Genomic DNA, 26,496 nt, shown 5'->3' on the forward strand with positions numbered 1-26,496 from the left:
ACAAGATAACATGGCTAATCCTACTTTTTGAAACATGACCAACATTAACAAATTAGACTGCATTTTTATTTGGTATGACCCAAAGTGACAAAGAAGACAAGACAAGGAAGGGGCTGCAACATTGCAAAGCAATTACAGAGGTCAAGAAGAAGCCCTTTCCCGGCAGACCTCTGTAGAACTTTTGTACCAAAGCTATTACCATCTGGTGGCCTACAAATGAATAGAAGTTTAAGGCCCTTGGCTTCATTTTTCTGAACAGAAAGCTAGTTTATGTAGAAATACCAACAACACCGAGCTGATAACGCCAAGCATTTCAAGATAAAGTCTTAGAAAACCCAGAGAGAGCAGAGCATTACATCTCCTATTGCACTTGTGTATCTTCTTGCTCTTCAGATGTTCCCTGACAGAACTTGTTGAATCTGCTTCCAGGGTTTATTTTTGTCAAATGCTTGTGCACTGAATTGAGCTACAGGTTGCAAGCGAGTTTTAAAACGCTGTGAAATCCCTTTATTGTGCTTTGGTCAGGTGACATAAGTGGTTGTGCGGCTCAATGAGTATGGCTGAGTACGTGTCTACTCCTTTTAGAGGATGAATACGTGCAGGCGGCTCCTGGAGAGGAGCCGGAGCCTTTGTGTCGCCGAATCGGCCAGAGAAAGAGAGAGAGGGTGTGTGGCCGAGAGAAAGCGAGAGGGTTCCTATTGGCTGAGCTTGTGTGGGGAGGGCGGAGTTTGTCCTCACGTCGGGGGACAGGAGGGGGTGGGGGCTGCTGAAGACTGCCCACCTCCCTTTATTTTTCAGGAGGAGCAGAGAGAAGGAGGGATCGTCGGTACTCCTCTGCTCACGAGCGTGTGGCGAACCGACAGAGACCGGATCTGACAGCCGCAGCGCCCCCGCGCTTCTTACCCAGACAGGGTGCAGCGCTCTGAGGCTGGACTCGGCCGATAAAGCTCGGCAACCTCGGCGCGGGATTCGTGCTCGACCACCTGGCTCTCCTCGTCGCTCCGTCGTGTGAGGACAGATTTACTGAGCCGTTAACGTGGAGCGTCTCTCCCCAAACGCACAAACACTACACACAGGCACGCTTTCTGGACCGGAGACGATGCCACCTGCTCCTTCGTCCTCCGCTGAGCTCTCCGCTCGACTCTGAACGGATTTCTGAATGGTTTACAAATCCGCTGGATTAGGATATAGAGCGACTGCGGCCAAGAACAGCAGAACAGTGGAAGTAACAGCGAGCAGAAGTTGAGACGCAGGTAAGGGAGGTTTGCACTCCGTGTGGCAGATCGAGCAGCAGCGGGCTGTGATGTGACTCAGGAGGGATCACAGCCAACATTTCAAATCTCTGATGTTACTGACGTGTAATGCTGCCTGTCGTGGATTATGTCTGTGATCGAGCGCGCGCGTGCCTAAGTCATCTCCATGTGACTTGATTGGTGGATAAGGTGTAATTGAGCAACATTCTTTTTCTCTGAGCCATGTTAAAACCCCCCCCTCCCTCCCCAAACACACACACGCACCACCATTACTCCTGTGCGCGCACACACATCACCTTCCACTTCTTCATGCTATTACTTTAAATTCGCAGTGTGCCTCTCGATGGAGCCGTTACACATTGTATCACGCTGAATAACATTCAAATCCTAAGGTCACGAACATCGTCCTAGTTTCTGCGTGGATGCATAATCCTTAAATAAAAAAGAACGCACAGCTGCTGTATACGCAACCGGCTCCACCAGACCTCTGCAGCGCGCTTTATTTCATATTTGAAGCTCTTGAACTTTGAGTACATTTGGAGTGCTAGCCCACTAAAAACAAACACAAAACGATTTTTAGTCAAATATATGACATGTTTTTGTCGTTCTTTTAAAATATGAGGCTTTGTTATAAAGTAAGGCACTGAGTTACAGACAGCCTGTGCTTGGACATAAAGTTAATTTGCAGCTATCTGAATTGCTTAAGCATTTTCTTTCTGTAAATTGCATTGCTCATTATTTTTTCTCGTTTTGAATAAATTAAATTTTTTTCTTTTTTCTTATTTTTGTTTTTTCTGTTTTAGTAATTTTACAGTTTGTATCAGACAGTTAATGTGAATATAATCTGCAGGCAATAATGAAGACATAGATACATCGGTATGATAAGGCTGACCGTGCATATTGTATTATTGATAGCGTCTTATTTATTTTATCTATGTGAGAGTCTGAATATTAAAGCATAGTGCTGCTTGAGCCTGTTAAAATGTCTTTATGACTATGTGCCCACTGACCTCTGGTTTGGCTGCACTGTGAATGGATAAATGTTCTGAAGCTGCTACCCTTGTCCTCAGTGGTTCATGGTTCATCTGAAACAGACTTGGGGAGGATCTGGAGAACTAAAATGCAACTTTGTTCACTACCAGTAACCAGAGGTGTGGCCAGATTGACCTGGACTGGCATAAATGAAATATCACACAGGTGGAATAAAGATTATGAAAGGGAGAAACATTTTATTTCAGGTATAAAGTTCAATCACAGCTGCTTTGTGTTAATATTTACAATTTTTTTAAAACTAAATTTAAGCTTATTATTTTCTTTCTTCTTCTTTTGGCCACTTGGGGTCAGTGCAACAGAAATTGTTCTGTATTTGGTTCAAGCTCTGGAGTGAGGAATCGCTTATGCCTCTTTTCCACTAGTACCTTCCCAGCTTGACTCGACTCTGCTCGGTCTCTGTTGTTTTCCATTATGACTGAGCGACCACCTCAGTGCGCCTGGCTCATTACAGCCGAAAGTCCTGTGATGTCTTTGCTTGCAAAACAAATGCAATGGAACAATGGAGGACGTCTGGGTGTTTGTGAGTTGGTGACCATGGTGTCGGTCTTTGTGCAGCCATTTCTATCGTTGCCGAATTTCAAAATGAGCAGTTTTGATTTTTGGGAACAAGCCACTCTCATGACTCATCGAGTGACATCATTGATGGGTCAGTTGTTGGCTTGCAGTCTGTTGATCTCACATTTTCAGATCGACTCGGATCACTTGTGATTCCAGCCGAGCAAGTACTAAAAAAGAACCTGGTACCAGGGACTGCTACCTGATCGGAAACACTAACAAGTAACACAAATGGACCTGAGCCGATTAGGTGCTAGTGGTCCCAACACAACACCAGTCAAGATGGGGATTTTTTCTTTAAAAAAACAAACAAACAAAAGACCTGGGAGTGGTATGTTGAGCTGAGGGGAACTGCAGGATCAAGTGTTTTTTGCAAGATGCTCAGCTTTGTATTTTATTTTGTGACTTGCATGGAGTCTGGATGGGCATCCAGGCAGGACAGCAAGCTCTTCAACATAGTCTAGATGCCCATCTCCTCCTGTGGCGCTCATGAGGCCACATGAAATCCTGTTTTTCTCCTCAGGATTCTTTAGTCCCGTTCTTCCAGTTATTTCCCCAGAGCTCATGATTGTAAGTCAGGGAAAACCTACATTTTTCTAAATCTCCTCCTTTTTAGTTCTGATACAGCAACAGCATTACTGCCCATCCTCTAGTCTGCCTTGTGCACCTTTTAACCTCACTCTGGAACTGCACCCAGAGGCACCAGAAACATGATTTGTTTTGCTTCTTAGCAAAGGTAGAGCCCTTCATGCATCACTAGCAGTACTTGTTAATTTGTCCACAGCTGTAGCACATTCAGCGCCTGGTCAGTGCTCTTCATATGGGTTAGCGAATCTCAAACACACGATAGCTTCCAGCTGGTAACTCGTAAATTCCAACTCCTGACCCAATCTGGAACACAAAAAAAGCCTGTATTTGTCATAGTATGATATTGAAAACTATGGCGTCTACCTCTGGGATCCCGTTGTGACAGCTGTTACTTCTTTAAACACTTGGCCGCTTCTGCTTCCTTCTAATCTTGCTGCCTCCTTCCAGAGACACTGTCCAGTTTGCCATTTGTCCGATGAACCATGTCGTCAGTTTCTCTTTTGTTTGCGCTGTCCTCTGTGTTTGTTACAAAGGAGAGCTCCCAGACAAACTGGAGTAAGCGTTTAAAAAGTCCGACCTTTTGGCTGCTCGTGTCTCTGTCTGCCCACCGTCTCTTTTACCCTGCTTCTCATCTCTGTCTTTTTAATAAAACAGGTGAACTCTTCTCCTGTGTGTTTTAAAGAGCAGCAGTTAATTATTCATCACTTGTTAGAAGGTTCTCTGTGCAGTGTGTGTGTGTGTGTGTGTGTGTGTGTGTGTGTGTGTGTGTGTGTGTGGCGCTAGCAGCAGTAGGACTTTGCTCCTGCTGCCTTCACTGACTCGACACTCCCATTCCCATCCAGGAAGTGGAGGAAAAATGTTGTTAACATATTTTCCAAAATCCTTCAAGAATATGTCTGGAATTCCTGATGACTACGTTTGGTTACGGCCGCCTCAGAACCATTTCACACTTCGCATCAAGCACTTTAACTTAATATCTCGGTTAGTGAGGCTAGTTGAGGGAACAGCAGGTATATTGAAGGGCACATCCTAACCAATATTAGCGTTGTAAGTCCATTTTGAAGATCTCCTGTAGGGAGATTAGTTTGTGCTCAATCTGCAGTAAATACTTTTGATAGGATGCCTCCGTTCTGGGAACTCTGTCAGTGGGAAAAACACCTCTACACTCTTTCACGGGCAAACATGAACAACATCGAGAGATTGATGATTGTCATCGTCACTGATGGTGATTACTTGTCCATCGAGGCAATTTCTTTTCTCTCTTCTTCACTCTTGCATTATTGTGAGATTCATAATAATAATCGCAGAATGTTACATTCCTAGAATATAACAGACCCCTACAACACAGACATGAATGGGTATTCATGTGCATGTGTGCGCTATTTCCCAGCAAAAGCATAACTGCCTGGAACGATATTGGCTGCGTAGGTGGTTACGTTGTAGCGAGGGCAGGGCAACATGGCCAAAAATGTTTCTCACGATATATATTTGAAAATTTGTGATAACGATAGAATTGATGATATAATTGCTGCGAGACAAAATACTTTTACAACTCCACAACTTTATTAGTTGTTGTACTCCAACGAGCGCTTCTGCTTCAAATGATGAAATAGGTTTGTCGTGTTTCCTCCCTGCGCCACGATGGCCCGCTTGCATGTACTACAAAAACTTGTGCTTTGTTGTGTATCTGACAGACGAAAACCAGACCAGTTCCACACCACTGAGGTTGCACCACTTTTACAAACCAATTCTGGTTCATCTGTTGCTTTCGCCCTTCTCATTCTCTGTCGCCGCCATGCTTTTTCTGCCATGTGCGTATGAAAACAAGGGCACTGCGCATGCACATTTATTTCACTTTCTTATCACTGCCTAACATTGTACTCATATTACCATGAAAGGTATAATATGACCCAGCTCTAGTTGTAGTTGTAGCCTCTACAAAGATCCTCGCAGAAGTCTAAATCAGGTATAAGAGAGGCAGCTGGTGGTGTTGGTGCTGAACATATAACTGTTGAAAGGTTTGGTTGTTGTTTGCATGCTCAGACACTATATATGTTTATCTGAGTTGACCTTAGGTGGGTGCTGCATGGGTCATCCTCTAGTGATGTGTGATTCTAATGAAAAGGCTCATTAGTCCGGTGAATAACACCAGTGTATTGATGTTCTCGAAAATGCTGCGACTCACTCAGCAGCTCAACAGGCTGAATAATTGCTGTTGTTCCATGCACACATATGATTGTGACCAGCGCATGATGTCATGTGACTCACGACGGAGGAGGACGACGAGGTAGCGGAGGATTTGTGTGGTAAAGAAACGAATAATGTAAACGAATAATGTTTACAAAGAAATGACAGCTGTGCTGCATTTATTCTGCAGGAATACCTGGAGAGTTTCAGGTGTGTACATTAGTGAAGAGCAAATGTTTTAGCATATTTTCATCAAAGAAAACTGTTATCCAGTAAGTTTCTGTCAGGACCTGAAATACACTGAGAATTAGAATTAGTGAGAATTTAAAATAAAATAAAAAATCGAACTTTGAAGATTGTCAAACCCAGTTATGGATGTTAGTTGAACATTTAAATAAATCAGTTCATTGATAAATATAATGTAGCATAGATTTATTGATTTTTTTTTTTTTAAATTGCTATTGGCTAATGATTATTTTCTTATTCTAATATTTGTAGCATATTGTGGATGTAGAAGGGCTGCTGAAGGTTACTCGTGCTTACTGGTAGGGCTGTGACCAAAGTCTCATATCCCGATATAAGACATCTATCGTCCGATAACGATATAAATCACAAAAATGTAACATTTTCTGTAAATTCTGTGAATCTCGACTTGCGTGAAGTGTTTCCAGCTGCACGTCATGTAGCTGGAGTCGAGTGTTTTAACCGATGCATGAAACGATACATCTTTAGACATAAGTTGTAACGGCTGCTGTTTTCTTTGTGAGTATTTATTACACATGGTGCTGCGGGGAAAAGCCTGTTCTAACGTTTGAGTCTAAGGTTTATTTTTTAGCACCTGGCGGCTCTGTTTTACTTCATCCGTAAATAATCTGCTCTTTCACGTGATTCAGTTTATTTTGAAAAGTCTCAACAGGATCTTGAGCTTTATTGTGAAAGGTTTATGTGGAACATAAACAAGCGGACACGCGGTGGTGTGACCGTCGTTGTTGTTAACCACAACGCATAAAAACAGGCGATTGTCCGTCCGTAGTGTGGTTATATTAAATATAACAAAAAGAGAGAACTTTAAGAAATTAATATAGCCACTACAGTGACCATCAAAACCATGAAAAAATATTGCCATAAACAGCTTATTTTGCGACAACACAAAACAAACGATAGCGTAAAATGAAACGATAGACGTTTTTATATCGTCATCCGATATATATCGTTATATCGAACAGCCCTAATTACTGGTGTACTAATTGAAGTCCAGTGTGGCCTGGAAGTGTATGAGAAAACTTTGTGTTACCTTGTTTTGACTGTAAAGTCTGTAAAGCAGCAGCTCAGTCACACGAGAGTAAACGTAGGTTGGCAACCTCATTGTTAGGAAAAATTGATGGTTTCCTGATGACTGCGTTAAATTTCTTCAAATCTGATGTGACTTCTATCAGTCATATGGAAAGGTCATCAAAGGTCATCTGGTGGGAGGAAATGAAAATAACATGAATTTAAAAAAAATACAAATAGAAATACAACAAATTTAAAAAGTGAACTAGTGAATTTAAGAACAACTGTGCAGAGGTGTGATTTTTTTTTTTTTAATTTTTATTCCTCATCTATTTGCATGAGTCTTAAATAAAAGAAAATGTACATTTCAGCTTCTTAGTTTCCCATTAATGTTTCAGATGGATTAGAAGAAATGCAGGAGATCATCGTTGCTTCACAATTTCCACCCACTTGCACAGAAGTGAAGCTAAAATATGTTAGAAATGATTGCTGGAAGCAGTCGTCTCTGTAGTCCAGTCGATTGAGGGACAAGAAGTATAATATGCATCCAGTAATAATGATGCAATGTAATGCTTGTGTCTGTCTCAGTAAGTTCCATATCGTTGCTATGCTGTAGTATCCCAGGTTGGTGCATCTGATATCATGATCCGAGAAGAGCTTCCTTTAGACTGTTGCATTGGTTCAATATTTCATTGATTAAAGAAGCGAAGAGTGTTTTGTCTGAAGGAGGTTTATAATCCAAGGCTTTTAACTTTTGGAATATACTGACATAAACCATTTAGTATAAAAGGAGTAGTTTTCCTCATCTTACAAAGGATGTGCTCACCAGAGCTATTATAGTTTTTGTGTTTTCTAATTGAAATTGAAGTTTTTATTGTATATTATATATGTTATATATCACCAAATTATCACAAGTTGTTAGTTTCAATGTTAGTTCTAGTCTTTTTATGTGTCATTGGCAAGATCTGATTCACAGTCTTGCAGACGTCCAGAGTCTCAAAGGACATGTCCATCAATGCCTCATCAGGCAAATTGTAATATATGCTTTTTCTTTTTTTTAAATCTGCACGGCCTCTGCCTTTGTCTTTACAGTATGTATGTTCATAGACAGCACAGACCAATGGCATGCAATGCATTATTCAGAGCGTGTGCGAAAACCGAAAACTCTGTGAGAAGACGACATTTACACATTGGTTTGTCGGGGAAGCCGAGATAGTTTATACATTAGATGCGATTATGGGGAAACTTTTTCAACTTGTTTTAAAAATGTTATTTATGAATGCAAATCTTATTTTACTTGAAACGGAGGAAATACATTTTAAAGTTATTAGAGCTCTCCTGCTCATTGTTACAATTAATATTTACATAATATTAACATCATTTAAATATTGTTGAAAAGTGTTTTCTTTGCTTTATTTGACAGCTGTTGTTGACTACAAACATCGATATAATGACAGAAGGGTACTTCAAAATATATTGCATTGAATCATATTACATGTAGAGCTTACGATGTTCCAGACATTTGTTTGAGGAAACTGGATCTTCTTAAAATGTAATTGAATACTTGGGTTATAGACATTAAGTTGGTACAGTTTTGCTATTTTAACTGTGGTCCATGATGATTTTTAAAGAGTGAAAAAAAAAACAAAAAAAACAGGAAAAACAAAAAACAAGCAAAGCGAAAAAGTTTGCCTTCAAAATTTCACATTTATAGAATTAAGGGATCAAAAGTTTGAAAGGTGCCAGAATTGACACCCTGTAACCAAATGTTTTTTATTTTTTGAAGGTAAAGTTTTGCAAGACTTCATTGTCATTGGTTATTGTGTAAAATTGATACAACAAAACCCAAAACTAAACTCCAGAATCACCAAACACGTTTTACATCGATCAGGTGTAACATTAGCACCAGCTGCTTAATATTGTGCTGTGGTGATCCATCGACGTATGGGCTCCACTAGACCCCTGAAGGTGTGCTGTGGTATCTGACACCAAGATGTTAGCAACAGGTCCTTTAGGCCCTGTAAGTTGTGAGGTGGGGCCACCACGGATCGGACTTGTCTGTACAGCACATCCCACAGATGTTCGATTGGATTGAGATGTGGGAATTTGGGTCAACACTTAAAACTTTTTATCGTGTTCCTCAAACTATTCCTGAACAGCTTGTGCTTTGTGGCAGGATGCATTAACCTGCTGAAAGAAGCCAGAGCCATCATGTTCTACATCATGTTGTACATGGTCTCCAACACTGCTTAGGTCGATGTCAAAGTAACATCTACATGGCTGGCAGAACCCAAGGCTTCCCAGCAGAACGTCCCATAATGCACCTTGGTACCAGGTGTTCCCCAAGTAAGCAATGCACACCCGGCCATCCACGTGACCTAAAAGACAACATGATTCAGTAGACCAGGACATCCTCTTCCATTGTGCTGTGGTCTAGTTCTGACGTGGTCATTGTGTTGGCTTTTTCAGTGGTAGACAGTAGTCAGGATGGGCACCCTGACTGGTCTGCGCCAAACTGTGACGCATCCATCCATCCGAGAGATATAACCTCTCCATCATGTCCTGGGTCTGTCTTGCTTGTCATTCAGAATTTGAGCTTCAGTAGCTCATTGTTGGATCAGACCACATGGGCCAGCTTTTGCTCCCTGCATGCATCAATTGGCCGCCCATGACCACCACCAGTCCTTCCTTGGACCTCTTTTGATAGATACTGACTATTCAGCAGGAGCTGTAGTTTTGGAGATCCTCTGAGCCAGTTATCTAGCCGGCACAATTCAGCCCTCGTCAAATCCTCACACTTGGCCATTTCCCCCGTATTCATATTTCTCTACGATTTCATATGTATTAAAGAAAGAAAATATCTGTAAGATACAGTTTACTAAAGCTTTTAATCACAAGACAGTTTTCCAGGTCAGTTTCTGACTATAATTAGATTTTTTTTTTTTTTCAGCAGCTGAAAATAGTTTTTTTGTGCTTTTTCTGGAAGCAGTACAGTCTATCCATTAGCTTCCATAAGCAAGAGAATTACTCACATTTACGGCCGCAGCACAGCAGCTGTAAGTTCATTAGTTACTCGTAATAAATTATCCTCAACATGGAAATAGGACGTACGCAGAGCTAACAGTGACAGCTCACCTTTGTGACGTGAACAACACAAGAGTCAGTTTATTGCACAGCTGATGGACATCTTAATCAACTTAATGACTTCTTACTTACAGTGTTATATGTTCTTCTTAAGTGTTTATAGTATTTGGCCTCTGTAATTATCACGTTCAGACAGTGTGATAGCTTCTTTACTAAAACGGTAAATAATGTCTCGTGTTGATGTCATGGGAATATCTGAATGAAGACATGAAGAGCATTAAGAACATTAAGTGATTCATGTCTGAATGGCAGAATGCAGTCACGTTAATGAAGCCAAATTGTATTTCTGATTGATGGCTGTGCTAATTACTCCGTGGATGGAGCCTTTCACAGTATTGATATCACACTCAAACTTGATTTATGATCAAAATAAAGATGGAAATGTTATTTTCTGCAGTACGAAACTTCTAATGAGCTCTTTCTGATCTATTGTGTGTTAAACTGAAAAGTGGACTATTAGAATATGATCAATATTTCAAAAGTATAATCCAGAACAATAATGTCATTAGGAGCTCTGCAGAGATCGTGGTCTAATGTACTCTGCAGCTAATGCAGTTGATGGAGTTAAAATAGATTTTGTCTGCGTTTGTGAACCATAAACTTTTGTAATGTAGAGGAAATTTCAACATTTGAAGTTCTTCTTTCTCCTTTAATTACATATGTGAAAGATTTGAGCTATTGGAAAAGAATAAAACTGAAAATATATGTACTCCTCTTAAAGAATGTCTAGTTATGGTCTGTCTAATGGAACGCATTCATTATGGACCAGAGTCTTGAGGTTTGCATCTTTAATAGAGAGCAGAGAGTTTGGTGCTGGGAAGGAAAAGTACTGAGAAAAATGCAGATTAGCCTTATCCTGCTCAATGTTTTTGAAAAAGAAGATCAGATTCCTTTTTAAATGAGTTTAATCCTGTTTTAATTGCTAACCTGGTTCAAGCAGTAAGCAGCAGGGTAATGGGCACATTCAAAAGGAACTGAATTAATGACTAATATCGGCTAATTATGCTCCTGGTAGCATTCTCCTCTACTTTTCTTTTCACTGTCTTTGCAGCGATGTTCCCCTCTATGCCTGCGTTCATCCACTTTTTTGCTAATGGTTTCTCTATTAACCCCACCTGATGGCAGTGTAGGTAATTACAGATATATTTACGGCCTGTGGCCACACACAATGAGGAATAAATAACGTGTTTGACCAAGCAGAAGGAGATATTAGCCACCCAAACACACACTCACACACACTTCTTTCCTTTTTTAATGAACACCATCACCAGAAGGCGTAGTGCTAAAGTTCTGTTCAATAATTTCTTCAGCTGGTGAATCTCTCCTTTAACTCGAACTCGTGGGTTCGTCCGACCCTCCGCCTCTGCTGTTCTGTTGTGCAACAAGATGTTTAAAAATAAAATCAATATGGACGCTGATGTAGGGGGGCGGACCGCACTCTGATGTAGGGGGGCGGACCGCACTATGATGTAGGGGGGCGGACCGCACTCTGATGTAGGAGGGGCGGACCACACTCTGCACCTTTCACTGCAGAAAATGTTCATCAAATCAGAATCAGAGAGACTTTATTTATCCCCAAGAGGCAATTAAGAGTCAGCGGGCTTCTTTTTTACGTTTTACCTCCACCTACTGTATTTTCACCCAACAATCACACTTTTGTATCATTTTTAAGACCGTATAAACAGTATAGTAGAACAAGTGCATATGGGTGAATCATTAGTTTGCTTAGTATATTGCTGTATAAGTAATCTGTGCAAAATCCCATTAAGATTCGCCAGTCGATGATAATCAAAAGGCAATAAATGCGTTCCACTGTTTATCTGAAACAAGAACATATACATTAAAAACTCATAATGGTCATTTATTTTCTCCAAATGCTTAAACATTTCTAGCTCCAGTCTGTTGTTTTTTTTTAATTTTAACAGAAAAGCTTTTCATGATTCACAGTTCAGAATATATACCAGACTTTCCTGCAGCCCTTAGTTCATTTTCTCTTTGTAAACAAGTTTAAATCTTGCCTCTGCTTTTATGCCTTCTGATTGGCTGCCTTTCATAAGTAAAATATTTTAATGGTAGTTGGAGAGCGGCACTGACTTCATTCTTAGCCAAAAGCAGAAAAAATATGCCTGAAACTAAGGATTTAAAACAATCTGAAGCCTATTTTGACCTAATTCTTTAACATTTTAATCATATTATATAATATAATAACTGTTTTTACTATATATATTATATTTATTTCAGAGAAGGTTTGTCCATGTCAAAAAAAGGGGAAAAAAGGTCTGTGTGTCATCTAAAATCATCATAATTTAAAACTCAGCTTTTTGCTTTAATTTATAAAGATGGAGAAAAACAAAATGAATTCATGGACCATTGGATACAAGTAATATTGCCATCTCATTTTTTTTCTTTTAGTTTTTATTGTCCGAAGAGTCCAATACCGCAGTCCCTCGTTTATCGCGGGAGTTCCGTTCTAAAAATAACCAGCGATGGGTAAAATCCGCAAAGTAGCCAACTTTATTTTTTTTGCAATGATTATAGATGTTTTAAGGCTTTTAAGGCACTACACACTTTATACAGACAGGCATGAACATTTTCACACTTTTCTCTCGTGTTTAAACTCTCAAAGTTCAAACCTTCGTATAAAAATAAGCCCAGTATTATAGAATGAAACCAAAGATCTGTTTTCAGGTCCAGAACATGGGAATAGAGCAGCTGCCAGAGAATTCAACATTAATGAATCAATGGTACGGAAGTAGAGGAAGCAAGAAGAATTAGTTGAGTAAAGTTTGACTTATCTGACTGTTTGGTTTCACTTAATGCGCCTTATAATCCAGGAAATATGGTAATTTCTATTTCTGGTTAGCATCTTCCTCTGCCTGTTGGGTGCTACTGCAGGAGCCTTTGACGGTGCAAAACGTTTCATCGACATTGTTGTTTGTTGGGGAGAAAACTTACAAACATACAGTACAGCACTTCAGAGTCACACTGCTAGTGATCGAAGATTTATGTAAATTTTTATTGACAATGGTCTACAGCCAATCAGGACGCAGAACACAATGTGCTGTTAAAAAACAAACAAAAAAGAAGGCATGCAAAATTGCACAAAAAAAATCTGCAAAATAGCGAGCCCGTGAAAGGTGAACCGCGTTATAGCGAGGGACCACTGTAATATTGGGATAACTATAAAAGGGAAATAAAGAAGATAATCAGTCATAACTGTTTTTTAAATAATAGGCTTTGTTCATTACATGTAATTCTAACACAGTTGTGTAGTTCTTTACAGCGTTGGACATGCTTCATTACCTACCTCTAATATCTTATAATATTTATTTAAGCTAATAATAGTGCTTATGCAGTCAGTTCCCGTCAGGCTGGTTTTACACATTCCCTCGTCACAACATTTCATGACTTACATCAGAGCTGCAGAGGCGATTGCGGAGTTGTTGCCCATGCTGGGGTGCATGTGAGCGATGCTGCTGCAGTCATGATTGATTTCATGTCATTATCTGTTTGCTGTGATAATGTTTTAGCGCCTCCATGGCTGACTGCTGTTTGTCAAGTTTATAATTGCCAATACTGAGGGTCGAACAACAAACAAGTGTGTCAAAAGAAAAAAAAAAAGAGGCTGAAAGAGCTGATTAGGGGCTGTTGTTGTGAATGACTGCTGCACTTTGTGCTTGCCTCGAGTTCCTGCATTGGAAGAGCTCTGTGCAGTGTGTAGTTGTTATTTGGAGAATATACAGACAACATGAAGTTTTATTTATAATTGAAAGTACAGCTGAGAGTGCACTCAGCTCATTAGAACTCTGAAGATGGAGAGCTAGCATGTTAGCATTCTTCTTAGCCTGATTATATGGAATAAAACCACCAAGAGATTCTTTTTTATATAGTTTGAAACTTGCTGTATGGAATCTTGTTTAAACGACTTTTCTTTAAATTAAATTAAAATGAGTAGGAGCGTCCTCTGGGCTCATCTTTGTGTTTGCACTAGTTTTTATTTCAAGAAATGAGATTCTGTTCCTGTGCGTGGGTCAAAATGCCAAACAGGAGCTAAGTTATGCACAGTGTATGATGAGCATACAAGTTGAACTTTTGACTGAAATTAAAGTTTCTCAAAAGTCCTACTTAGAAAAATCATAGTAAAAACAAAAAGAGCTTCTGTTTTTCAGTTAGCAGCTTGACTGTAGCATGATAGCAAATATAACCGTGTAGAGCAGAAAACACTGGAAGTGCACACTTCATCCAATCAGATATGAAATAATAACAATATGGGCTAAATGATAATAAACTCAAAGAAATGAACTGGTCTCTGTTAGCAGGCTATATTAGCTTAGTTAATGACTGACTTAGCTGAACGTAGACATTGTGGTGTGTTGTGTGTTTGTGTCAGTTTGTGTTTTGTCTTCAGGTTAAAACACTGGTGGAAACAGTGAAGATGAAATAGTTCCAACCACTGATCAGTTTTGTCATCAAACATCTTATTTTGACGTTAGAATTGTGAAAGCAACCTTTTCTTGGACTAGTCCTGTGTTAACTATGGCAGCATTTACCTGAGAATAATAGAGAATTGACATAATTGGTCAAACATCAAATTACTGATTGAATCCCGGTGGCAGCAGCAGGATAGAGTCTAACCTGCCTCCTCCTCCTCCCTTTCCTTCATAATGTGAAGCAGAGCGGAACAATCCTGCTGCAGCTCCGATCGCCTTCAGCTCCGAACTGCACGTGGGAGTCCGACTCTGATTTCATGCCTTTTATAGAGGACACTGCTGTTTTTCTGCCTGCGCTCCTATTCCTGTGAAGTGTGACTGTGTGTGTGTCTCTGTGTGTGCCTGTGTAGTGGATCCTCCACCTCAACAACTGTGTTTACAAAGGAAAAAAACCCAAACTGTCATATTTGTTCTCTCCTGCTTAATTTGAAATTCACACGGCACCGTGTGACTCGCACAGTGTTGTTAAAAGCCCTTCTTAGTAATGGGCTACGTGACGTTTTGTCTGCTAAAGTAACTACTTCTTGTTTTTCAGACGAGTGTATGCCCTCATACGGTCATTTGGACTTGATAACACATTCAGTTAAAAAGCTGGTGGAAATGGAAATGGTGACGTGAGAGGGCATACGTATTAAAAAAGAAATCATGACTAGTGGATTAAAAGTGCGTTGTCAGGCATAATGATAGAGCCATAAAATATTTTTTAAAGGACATGTTATGCTCATCACTAAACCTTACAGCAAGGTTACTGAGTTATTCTTCATTTTATGCTAGTTTGCTGCTCGTCTCAGTCTGCAATAAATCACTGGAAGTTGGTATGAATGAATGAAGCTGTCTATGAAATGCATAAAAGGCTGTTTTATTACACAAATAAGCAGAGAAATAGATAAATAGTAAAGTTTCTTAGGTTCGGTTCTTATCTAAACTTTCTAATACATGCGTAGTTTTAGGGTTGCAGCTGTCGATTATTCCATCGATTAATCGAGTAAGTGGATAAGAAATACTTTTGTCATATTAATGAGCAATAATAAATTTTCAAAGTAAAAATAACAGGTTTTTCAGAATGAATGCTCATTGGTGACCGATGGTCTAGTACACTCCATGCCCCCCTTTAGACACGGCCCTGTCCTTCCATGTAAGCTATGATGGCTGCGGTCAGCCTTTAGCACGCTGCATGACATAAACATGGTATTCGCTCTTCATGCTGCGTGAGCAGACTCAAACTGTGCCAGCGTCATCATCACTGCTGCTGTTACGTTAAAAGTGGAGGCTTCATTGCGCCGAAATGCGTTTCTATTGCAGGTCTGGTTTTTAGTCGCAAACGTGGGTGAACCGGTGACGCGCTACCGAGCCTCGTGTTGCGCCAAATATCAAAGCAAACAGTTTGTGTCGAGAATGTTTATAATTAAATTATTCGAATTACTCGATGAATCGTTGCAGCCCTAGATATGTTTTTACTAATTATTATCAATAATTTTTTGTGAAAAATCAATTTTTGTCTATAAAGTGCATTATTAGTATTATTGTTGTCATCACCGTGGCGGGGCGTGGTCTGCGGCACGGCTGCGGGTGATGTGCACGCACCTGAGCAGCATCAGTAATCACACCACAGCTTAAAACAGAATGAGCTAGGTCCTGTTGTTGTTGTTGTTGTTTTTGTTGTTGATGATGATGTGTGTGTAAAGCTGCAGCTGCATGTCTAAGTCAACAGCGTAAAACCAGTGTACCGAACATGCGATCAGGTCTGTTGTGCATTGTTTACGATCATCTATCGTTTTTTTTTTTTTTTTATACCAACATGATGTTTTAAATGTAATTTAGTGCAGTATTGAAATCCACATAAGATAGAAGTGCTGTTCTTGTTACCTTTCATTTTCCTTTAGGTGTAAAGTTTTGGCTACTGCTTTATTACAACAACAACACAGAAACATTTGTAGTTCTATTAAATGGAAGAAAAGAGTTAAATTATATTAAAATGAAATTATTCTCACCAGCTAGCACATACAGTAAGTAGCTAGAGTTAGCTAGAGTGTAGGTTTACCCCGACCCCACCACCCTTAAACCTAAACTATATTTGTAGTGTTTTGGGGGTTTTTTTATGGTCAGAAGTGATGCTGAAGTCTTAAATAAGTTTTGCCCAAATCTGTGAGCTGGCTGTAGGAAAAAAAACATCTGAATTAAGAGATGAAGAGACACAGCCTGGTACTTTTAATCTGTGGTGTATTTGTACAAAGCAGTGGAATGCTGAAGAAATCAGTTTAGTATAGTCATTTCATTCTCCTAATTAATTCAAGTCTGTCTCTCTGAAATCTGAAATCATACATTTTATGTAAAGCTAAGTTTTTAATCCAAACAGACACAGAGTCAGAAACACAAAGGGCTTCATATCTGGATCTTGGATGAACTGTGAATGTGTCTGTTCATGACTTCTGTTCTGGGTTTGACCTGCTTGAACTGTAGCAGGTAGAAAAAACAGTTTTTCTACAGTTTTGTAAACTTTGGGATTTAATTCAAGTTCAAAAACAAATCCATTCAGTTTAATACAGTTCATTTTTTTAATTATGACTTTTAGTGAGTCAGTCTGTCAGTTTGATAAGAATGGAGAGAGTGGTTTTGTTGTGAAGGCTGGCCCTGGTTGTGTTTGTGGATGAGAGGTGATGGTCGTGTTTTCAAATTTTGATTTAAAAAAGTATCTATAGAGTTATTGGGAGCATTTGTCCAAAAACAATTCATGATGAGCTTCACTTTGCTCAGTTTGTGACTCCTCCATGGCTGATGTCCACCAGCGACGTCCCAGCATGCCCCTGGCTTCAGGATGGCCTAAGTCGGGGGTGCTGGACTCAGGCAGGGCCATGTGAATGCAGGATCAGGCAGGGGGGGTTGTTTAGGGTGTGGGGGTGAGGTGCTTTAGCCACGGGAGGTGCCGGCAGGGTCTTTTGTCGGCGTGCTTGGCCTCTTCGTATTCAGATCAGCTGTTGTTGGGATACCAGTGTGAGAAGAAGCATTAACTCTGCTCCCTCAGATGGATTAGTGTTTCTCTGCAGGATGAGCTGCTGGTTCCCCTGACTCCTCTAAGGTAAGGCCCTAAACCTGAGCGCACGTCTGAGCTGCATAGATTTTTCTTTTGTTTTGATTTCTTAGAAATTGATTTTGCTTTCAGCTTATATGCGATGTGACTGCTTCCAATTTCAGGCAAGCAGAAGCAGGAGGGGATTGCATTGAACTATATTTTTATTTTGAATTTTTAAGAGCTCCACTGAGCACAAAAGACTTTCATAGTAGGAAAAAAAGTTCTTTCTGACCTGATCTTGTAGAGAGCTCAGATTTGCTTTGTAACCATAATGTTTTCTGACTGCTTCTCTTGGAAGACCTCGATCAGGTTTCAATAAGCAATAAAGAGGAAAATCTAATGGTTTGTTTCAGAAAGTGACAGAAAAGGTCTGCACAGGGCTAACCCCCAACCCCCATCAGCTTAATGTTAATAAGGTGCACGGGGGGAGGGGGGCTGTCTGATTGCACCAATGTGAGAATAACAGTAATGCTGTGGTGGAGTTACTGTGTCTGTTTGTGTGCTACACATGTGACACATGGCCTCTTAAGTATCATGGGAATGGTTTACTATCGGCTGAGCTGGACTCCAGTGTAGACACTGCAGTTAACACTGTTCTTTGATCACTGATCAGCCCAACAGTTCATGTTTTTAATGTGGTCAAATTTGTTATTTTGTTTCAGAATTGTTGTCAAATTTGAACCTGAAATGTCTGAGACTTGTCCTTATTTGGAAGTTGCAAAGGTGCTCTGGATTAGAGCAGGGCGATATGACCAAAAATATTTATCACGATATAATTTGAAAATTTGCGATAACGATATAACTGACGATATAATTGACACTAGACAAAATACTTTACGACTCCACAACTTTATTAGTGCAAAAAAAAAAAACCATCAATGTATTTTCACTTAAACAAGCAGCTGTTTTTTATGTGCATTAAAGTTATATAAAATTTAACAGTGCAAATGCAAATTCCTCGCTGACAGTTTAACCAAAAGGCATTTCCAGTGGAAACTGGCCGACATATCCTCAGCATAACCATGTATAATATCCACAAAACTTAAAAAGAGGTTAAACACACACAATACGGTAATATTATGTTGAAGCGCAGTACGTATCACTCCGCGAGGCTCCTGAGGCTCCGCGAGGCTCCACCGCGAGGTTCGTAGCTTAGCAAAGTCGCACTAAAACATTTGACAGATTTTCAAGCGCCGTGTACCACATAAAATCGTTTCGAGGTCAGTAAACACAACCAGAATTCATACATAAGGCACACGGGACTATAAGGGGCACTGTCGACTTTCAGAAAAATCAAGGATTGATTTTAAGTGTGCCGTATTTTCCAAACAACACGGTAACAACGACGGCCCGCTAGCATGCGCTACCAAAAATAGTGCTTTGTTGTGTATCTGACGGACGAAAGCTAAACCAGTTCCACACCACTGAAGCTGCAGCATTTTACAAACCAGTTCTGGTTCATCCGTTTCATTCAACGATCCACTTTTGCTCTTCTCTTTCTGCGTCACCGCCATGTGCGTATGTAAACAAAGGCACTGCACATGCGCGTTTTACCCATATTCTATCGCGATATTTCATTTTCCTATCGTTGCCCAAAATTACACCGGTATTATCGTGAACGGTATGATACAGCCCAGCCCTACTCTGGATGCCTTTTTAGTTTTTGCAGATGTTTGCAAAACCAAATCTGTGGTAGAAATCCTCAAATATCATCAGGGACTCTGTGGTATGTGGAAGTGTCTGCTTTTAAAGAACAAACAGTACAGCAAACAAATTGGATCAGAACAAAAAACAGTTACATACGTTCGAAAAAAAGATGAATTATTGTGATTATTGCTGCTTAAATCCGTTCTGCATGCGCTCTGTACTTTTCTTTTTGAAGGGTAATCATGGTTTGTGTCCATGGGCAGGACTTACTGAGAGTCTGTATAGAAAAAGTGGTGTTTCCTTCTGCAATGGGAAGGAAACGAAGAAAAGCATAACCTGGAGCAGATGTTTGGTAGTCAAATGATTGAGTTGTGTGTGCACGAGCTGTTTTGGAGTTCTCTTTGCAGATTAATATTTCACTGTGTTGACACAGGTGCTAACTGAGCCTTTGTACACTGCAGGAAGAGAGAAAGCAAACTGCTGTAAGCATCAACTCATGCTTCAAGCTAAAGGTTTAGCAGAATAATATTTACTAAGGGGTTTGGAACTGCACAATAAGAGCCTCATCCAGAGATTAGCAACCCTTTCAGCAACAGAGATATTCTACCTGTATGTAAACTGTGATGAATTGGGCTGCTTAACTGTGCAGCACCTCACATTATGAACATTACACGTTATATTCCAGACAACGAAGAAGAAAACCACTTAAACAGATGTTTAATGTATAAAATCATTTTACAAAAAAGATGTTCACATATTATTAAAATATGTCAAATTAATATCCAAGAACTAATAATTTGCCACTGAAAAGAGTGGCGCAGACAACCACTTCAATAAAAGGGAAAATGTAAAATAACAAATCGGTAAATCAGCCATCGATTTTCTTCCACTTCTCTGAATCGGCTCAGGGGGGCAGCAGACTAAGAAGGGAAGCCCAGACCTCCCTCTCACCAGCCACTTCCTCCAGCTTCTAAGGGAAAATATTTAGAGGTTCCCAGGCCAACTGATAGATGCAACCTCTCCAGCGTGTCCTGGCCTCTTCCCAGTAGGACGCGCCTGGCTGGAACACCTTACCCAGGAGGCACACACCTCAGCTGGCTCCTTTTATGCAGCGATTCTACTCTGAGCTCCTCTCAGATGACTGAACTTAGAGGATTTCTGTCTCTTGTATCTTTGCCTTTAAAAGAACTAACAATAAAACAATCAGGATTAACAGATTCATGGCGTTTTTCAGCGATGATCCTCCCTCTGGTGGCAGATGGTTGCATAACATTTAGGACACAACGATTGACGGGCAGGTTACAGTGTATCATGTACCGATGAGTGACAATGACGACGATCAGTTGTGTAGTCGAGCCCTCATTGCCCGGCTGTATGAATGTGCAGTGAATTTTAAGTCCAACTAAATCTCATACGCAGTGTAATCAGAACAGCTGATCTCATCCTGTCTGGAGGCCCGCACGTGAGGGAGCTGTCAGATGTTTGAACATTGAACCGTGGAAAGGTGTAGAAGGTTTTGTTGCTTAGAAGTCTTTCCCAGACTGTTCCACTTTAAAATACAACTGTTTAAGTACAGTTCATTTTGACTTAGATTAGAGGACTGAAACGTCGCTGCGGCTGCTCGAGATACTCGTCTGAGTCCCAGGAGAGGACCTGTCATTTTCCCTGTCTGTATCTATCTCATCCTTTCCTGACAGTCCGACTGGAGCTGAACTTTGCTCCCGCCCTGTCGTCGTTGTGCCAGTTACTGAGAGCTCTGCTACTGACCTGGGTCGGCAGTGACAGTTGAAGATGGATAAGCTGGAGATGATATGGTTTTGTTTGAGATGGGTCCTGCTGAGCCTGACTTTGGTTGCTCTGTTTTCCTTTGTCTGTGTGATGTTTAATGCTGTCATTGTTGCCTGTTTAGGACTTCATGGAACGCAGTGTTCAGTGTTAGCTCTCCGCTGTTGAAGAAACCTGGAATCCGCGATGGATTTTAAGACTTAGTCAATTTCAAACGATGCCTGTACACTGTGTATTCATGATGATAATATAATAATCAGATTGTATTAATAGAAAGTTTGACCTTAGACATAAATTACTGTTTTGAAAAAGCTTAAAACCTTCCAAAGTGTGGACAACTGCCTCATTATTCTTATACGAAACATCTACGTGGGGCACTAAAGAGATCAGCTGAAGCAAACTAGGAATTAATTTGGCAACTTATTACCAACATATTTTTTATGGAGCCAGTGCAGCTGAATCAGCCTCTGTCGTGGCTATATCAATTTCTCTCTTTCTCTTATATTTAAAATAACCACACTATGGACGGACAAGCGACTGTTTTTACATGTTGTCTTAGCAACAACGACGGTAAACCCAGCATGCGGCTCCGCCATCCATTTGTTTATTTTCCACATTAACCTTTCACAATAAAGCTGAATATCCTGTTGAGATGCTTCAAAATAAACTGAATCATGTGAAATAATATGCAGAGTGTTTACGGATGAGATGCTAAAAATGTTAGAACAGGCTGTTCCCCGCAGCACGCCGTGCAATAAATACTCACAAAGAAAATGGCGGCCGTTACAACTTATGTGTCGTTTCATGCATCGGTCAAAACACTCGACTCCAGGTACACAATGCCCAGCTGAAAACACTTCATGCAAGTAGAGTTGGCCAAGATTCACAGAATTTACAGAAAATGTGACATTTTTGTGATTTATATCGTTGTTGTCTTATGACCAAAATCTCATATCCCAATATATCGCACAGCCCTGATGGCAACTTGGCAAAAGGCAAAGAACTTTGAGGAAAGGACTAGATAAAGACTAGCACACATCCAAAAAAAACATGTCGACACACCCCCTGGGAAAATACTGCCCCCTAATGGTGAAACCTTTAGTTAATGTGTTGCAAGTATTCTTTATACAGTCGATTGAAGTCCTGTCACCCTCGTAGCTGCTTCCCTTCTTCGTCTGTCCTTGTGTTTTTGTGGGCCCGAGGCTCCATTCTTACACACGCAGTCAAACTTTGAAGGTCATTCCAAAATCCAGCTATTTGATCCTTTAAACTTCTGCCAAAGGGATGCAAGTAACTTCACTTGCAGGTCTGTATGTGTGACCAGCTCTCAGAAGCCATTCGATCACAGCAGTGTTCACCAAAGCCCAGAGTCCTCGGGGCGGTTTAGGGCTTTCAAGTCTTACAACCATTTCAAGACTGCACTGCAGCCTGATGTAAAAATAAAGTAGTTCATATTTCCTACAAATGTGTTATCCGTTCCAATAAACACAAACAGCCACATTCACCTTATCTTAAGAATATGAGCATTTAGGAGTATTTACTAATCTAATCGGACTCTGCAAAAATGTGCCATCAAGCAGAGATGTTCAAAATCACCTCAAGGCCCATCTGCAGCATCACATTATGAGACTTTAGCAAATTAGATTAAAGGCAGCAAGATGCTATTTGCGAGAGATGATCTTTCTGCAGCTAAATTTATATTTCAGAAAGTTGTGTGCCCATAAACTGAACCCATCTCCTTTAACAGGCAGGAGAAAATCACAGAAATGACTTTAGAAAATGGCCAACAGCCACAGGAAGTTTAGCTACAGGGCTGTTTTTGTGCTTCAGGAAATCAGCAAAGCCCCACCCAGTGATGACGACTCACAATGACTTGTGTCTGGTTTTGTAACTGCTGCAAAATCACAATAGGCTTGACTTAAAGACTGTAGCTGTGCTGTGACTCCAGCTGTGATCACTCAGAGAAAGCTGGAAGCAGCACAAAGTCTATTACTCGCGTACTGTGCCTCCTCCCTCTGTGTCACTCCTCTCACTCACCCATTATACTAAACAGAGAGACGGGGAGAGAGACCACTGTTACTGAACCAGGTGAAGAGTAGAAAACAGGCCTAGAAAAAAGAAAGTATCTGCTGAATGGAGCTGAAAAGCAGGTAAATCGCTCAACAGAGTTGCTGAATTAGCAACAGTCAGGTGAGCTGAAGTGTGACGATCACTGCTGTGAGTTAGAGGGGGAGTCAGGGTGGCGTATTTCCCACAGTTGCTGTTTTCCACAGAAGGAAATGGAATGTTTGAGACACGTTATCACTGGAAATAGTCTGAGGTCTACCTGAGAGTGCTCCTGAGAGCAGTGAGGCAGCACACATGACACCCAGTTATTAGCAGCTAATATATTAGACTGTTAAGGTCCTTTTATGTGGTAACCCACATGTACATGTTGTAGCTGTTTACTCTCACCAAAGGGCAGAAAAACTTGCAGTGAAGTGAAACAATGTGTAAAACAATGAAAACTGTCCAGCAGCCACTTTCTGTGCTTCTGTCAGCCCATCTTTTCTCTGACAGGTTGCCTGAAAAACAGCCACATCACTACCTTTCTGAAATATACTCTTCCAACTGCTCCCCAAGCCATGTGCTGCTGGCTGTGCGACCTCAGCTCTTTGTTGTTGCCTCCAGTCTGGAAAGCACAAAGCCCCACTCAATTCTGCTCGTATGTGTGGTTATCCCATTTTCCAACATGGCCTCCCGTCATCCCATTGTGAGTTTCCAATATCTGTAGTAGAGATGGCACGATACCACTTTTTTTTTATGTCCGATACCGATATCATAAATTTGGATATCTGCCGATACCAATATGAATCCGATATAGTGTGTTTTTTAATCAATAAAACAGTTTTTTTAATATCTTTCTGCATTTTGTATAAGTTCATACTCAAGTTTAAATAAACAACAACACTAAAGCTATTCTGTTATACCTGTATGTAAAAAAAAAAAAAAATACACTGCACCCACAATATTTCATAGTTCAGCAATACTGATCAATCTAATAAACTTAAACCTGCACCATCCTCCCTATTCTGGTATTTTAAAGAGTACTTAGCAGAAATATTAAGCAACCTAACTAATAGGGTTGCAAACTCCCAGCCAAAAAAAAAAAATAGGGAACCCCCCACCCTCCACCTCATGATGCTTAATCGACATAATCAACTTTAATTTGATGCAGTGTGAAAAAAAAATGCACAGAAATAAATTATTTTTCAAGAATAATTAAATAGATTCAACATCTTTCTTCAACAGAATTGCAGACTGCACAGATGGTACTTTCCCAAAGGAAAAAGTACTATAGCTTACTAGGGTATATTAGACTTAACAGTTACTATATACAGTAATGGACTTATATATTTTACATAAGATTAAAACTTTGGGTGTAAGATTCAGACAACTATTTATTAAAAGCGAGACATTTTAAATGAGAATAAGAAAGAAAAGTATGTCTTTGTGCCCCCTTTTCCCTGTTCATGCCCTATCGGCCCCCCTGGCTAAACTTTGCTAGATCCGCCCCTGCACAGTTACCAGCAGCCAGCTACGTAGAAAAAGATCCTGGTGGAGAAAGTAATATTAAATAAATTCTAACAACAGATTATCAAGCTTAAACGTGCTGCTGTTGTTCAGCCGCTGGTTTCCTCTTTCTGGCGCAAAGTGGGCGATAAACAAACAAGAGAGACGGACTCATGACAGAAAAGCCGATCAGCTGATCATTGATCAGTTTCATGATTGAAGTAGCAGCAAGAAGAGGCAGTCGCTCCATATATCGGTCGTTAAGCTTAACGTGGGAATGCTTTACAAACATTCAGAGATGCTTTACTCCTCTCTGGGATAGCTTTCTTGGAGATGAAATGCTGGTTTGGTAGCGAGGCTACAAATACCCACAGCTGCTCTATCACATGAGCGCACTGCTGCGACGTGCTGCGGTTATGAGCCGAGTTACGCCGTGTCGCAAGTTTTGTGAGGTGCTTTTTTGATATTTAATGGATTGGATTACATTTTTTATTTCTCTCCGATATCCGATCCAGTAATTTACGTCAGTATCGGACCGATACCGATAGGTAATATCGGATCGGTCCATCTCTAGTCTGTAGTTTAAATTTCAAATCCAAAAGCACCGATTCTTTCCATTTATTTCATTTTCATGGTGTTAGACTCTGAGCTCTGTAGTCAAAAAGTAGCCCATTTTAACCCCGGTGCACTTGTAACTAGGGCTGCCAGGATTAGTTGACTAGTCACGATTACGTCGACTATCAAAATCGTCGACGACTGATTTAATAGACGACGCGTCGTTTGAAGCTTTGTAAGATCACAAAAGACGCAGGAATGAGTAGTAGGATTTAAGAGTGTAATAACGGACTGAAACAGAAGATGGCAGCACTGCATGTACAAGGATGCCAGCTGCCGTTAAACCCCGAAGAAGAAGAAGCTGTGTCCCAGAATTCATAGCACAGCCCAGCTCAGTTTCCAACAATGGCGGCAGCTAGTTAGTTTTAATGTTACTCTTATTATTCTTTCTGGGTCACAAAATAAACGTTTAACATATTTTCAGGCGAGAATGTAGCTGTGTAAACCTCAAATATCTGCTCAGTTTATCAGGACACCGCATATTTTCAAAAGCGCTCCGACGTTTTCGGAGACGTCTGTTACCCACTAGCTCGATAGCTAGCCGGGGGCTAGGCTCACTAGCGCCGTGAGAGCACCGGACTCCCGGCAAATCATTTTCAAACCCACCGCCGTCTTTCACTACTCAGGTTAAACATGATATATAAGTCACTTAGATAACTTAAAATGTTATTGTTTGGCTTTTTTCAGTATTTTATTTGTTCCTGAGTGAATCGGTTTGGCTGAGATCAAAGTTATAGTTTTTACACAGCTGAATAAACGTCAAGCAGACAGCTGATTATCAGAAGTGTGAGATGCTCGAGAATTTACTCCGGTGTCCTGTTATATTTTAGATAGCAAGGAGTTTATTAAATTTTAATGAAATTTGCAGATTGTTTCGGTGAAGTTTAATAAACTATCATCTTGTCTTTATTTTTAGTTAGCACAGACCTTAAACACTTAAAGCTGTAAGCTAATGATAGTTATATAAGAGCAGATGCTGCTGGTGCAATAAGCTGTACGCTGTACGTCCAATGGATGATGATCTGATTAGTCGACTAATCGCAAAAATAATCGGTGACTAGTCGACTATCAAAATAATCGTTTGTGGCAGCCCTACTTGTAACTATGTGTCAGATTTACTTGCCTCAACTTCAACAAGCGGCCCAGCAGGTGCCTCATGTTGGTCTTAGTCATCATGTGGACTGTGACTCTCACTAAAGTTCCCCTAAAGGCCATGTGAGTAGTGTTGCCCTTCTTGCCCTTCTAAAGTCTCCCTTTACCCTCTGCTCTTACCTTTGGGAGTCAT

At 40.4% G+C, this 26,496-nt stretch overlaps 1 protein-coding gene across 2 annotated transcripts in view; it reads left to right on the top strand.

Moving 5' to 3' along the window:
• Positions 1-789: 789 nt before the first annotated feature.
• large2 (LARGE xylosyl- and glucuronyltransferase 2) overlaps positions 790-26,496 on the top strand; it is a 121,526-nt gene continuing 95,819 nt past the window's right edge. The window contains exon 1 of one of the 2 annotated variants that reach the window (XM_026145177.2): positions 790-1,253. The gene's annotated coding sequence lies outside the window, so the exon portion shown is untranslated. Of the gene's footprint in view, positions 1,254-17,483; positions 17,619-26,496 lie in introns of those variants that run through there. The other variant, XM_080300662.1, reaches the window with a different exon arrangement.

This window comes from Astatotilapia calliptera, chromosome 1 (assembly GCF_964374335.1).
Source record: "Astatotilapia calliptera chromosome 1, fAstCal68.1, whole genome shotgun sequence".
NCBI classification, from domain to species: domain Eukaryota; kingdom Metazoa; phylum Chordata; class Actinopteri; order Cichliformes; family Cichlidae; genus Astatotilapia; species Astatotilapia calliptera.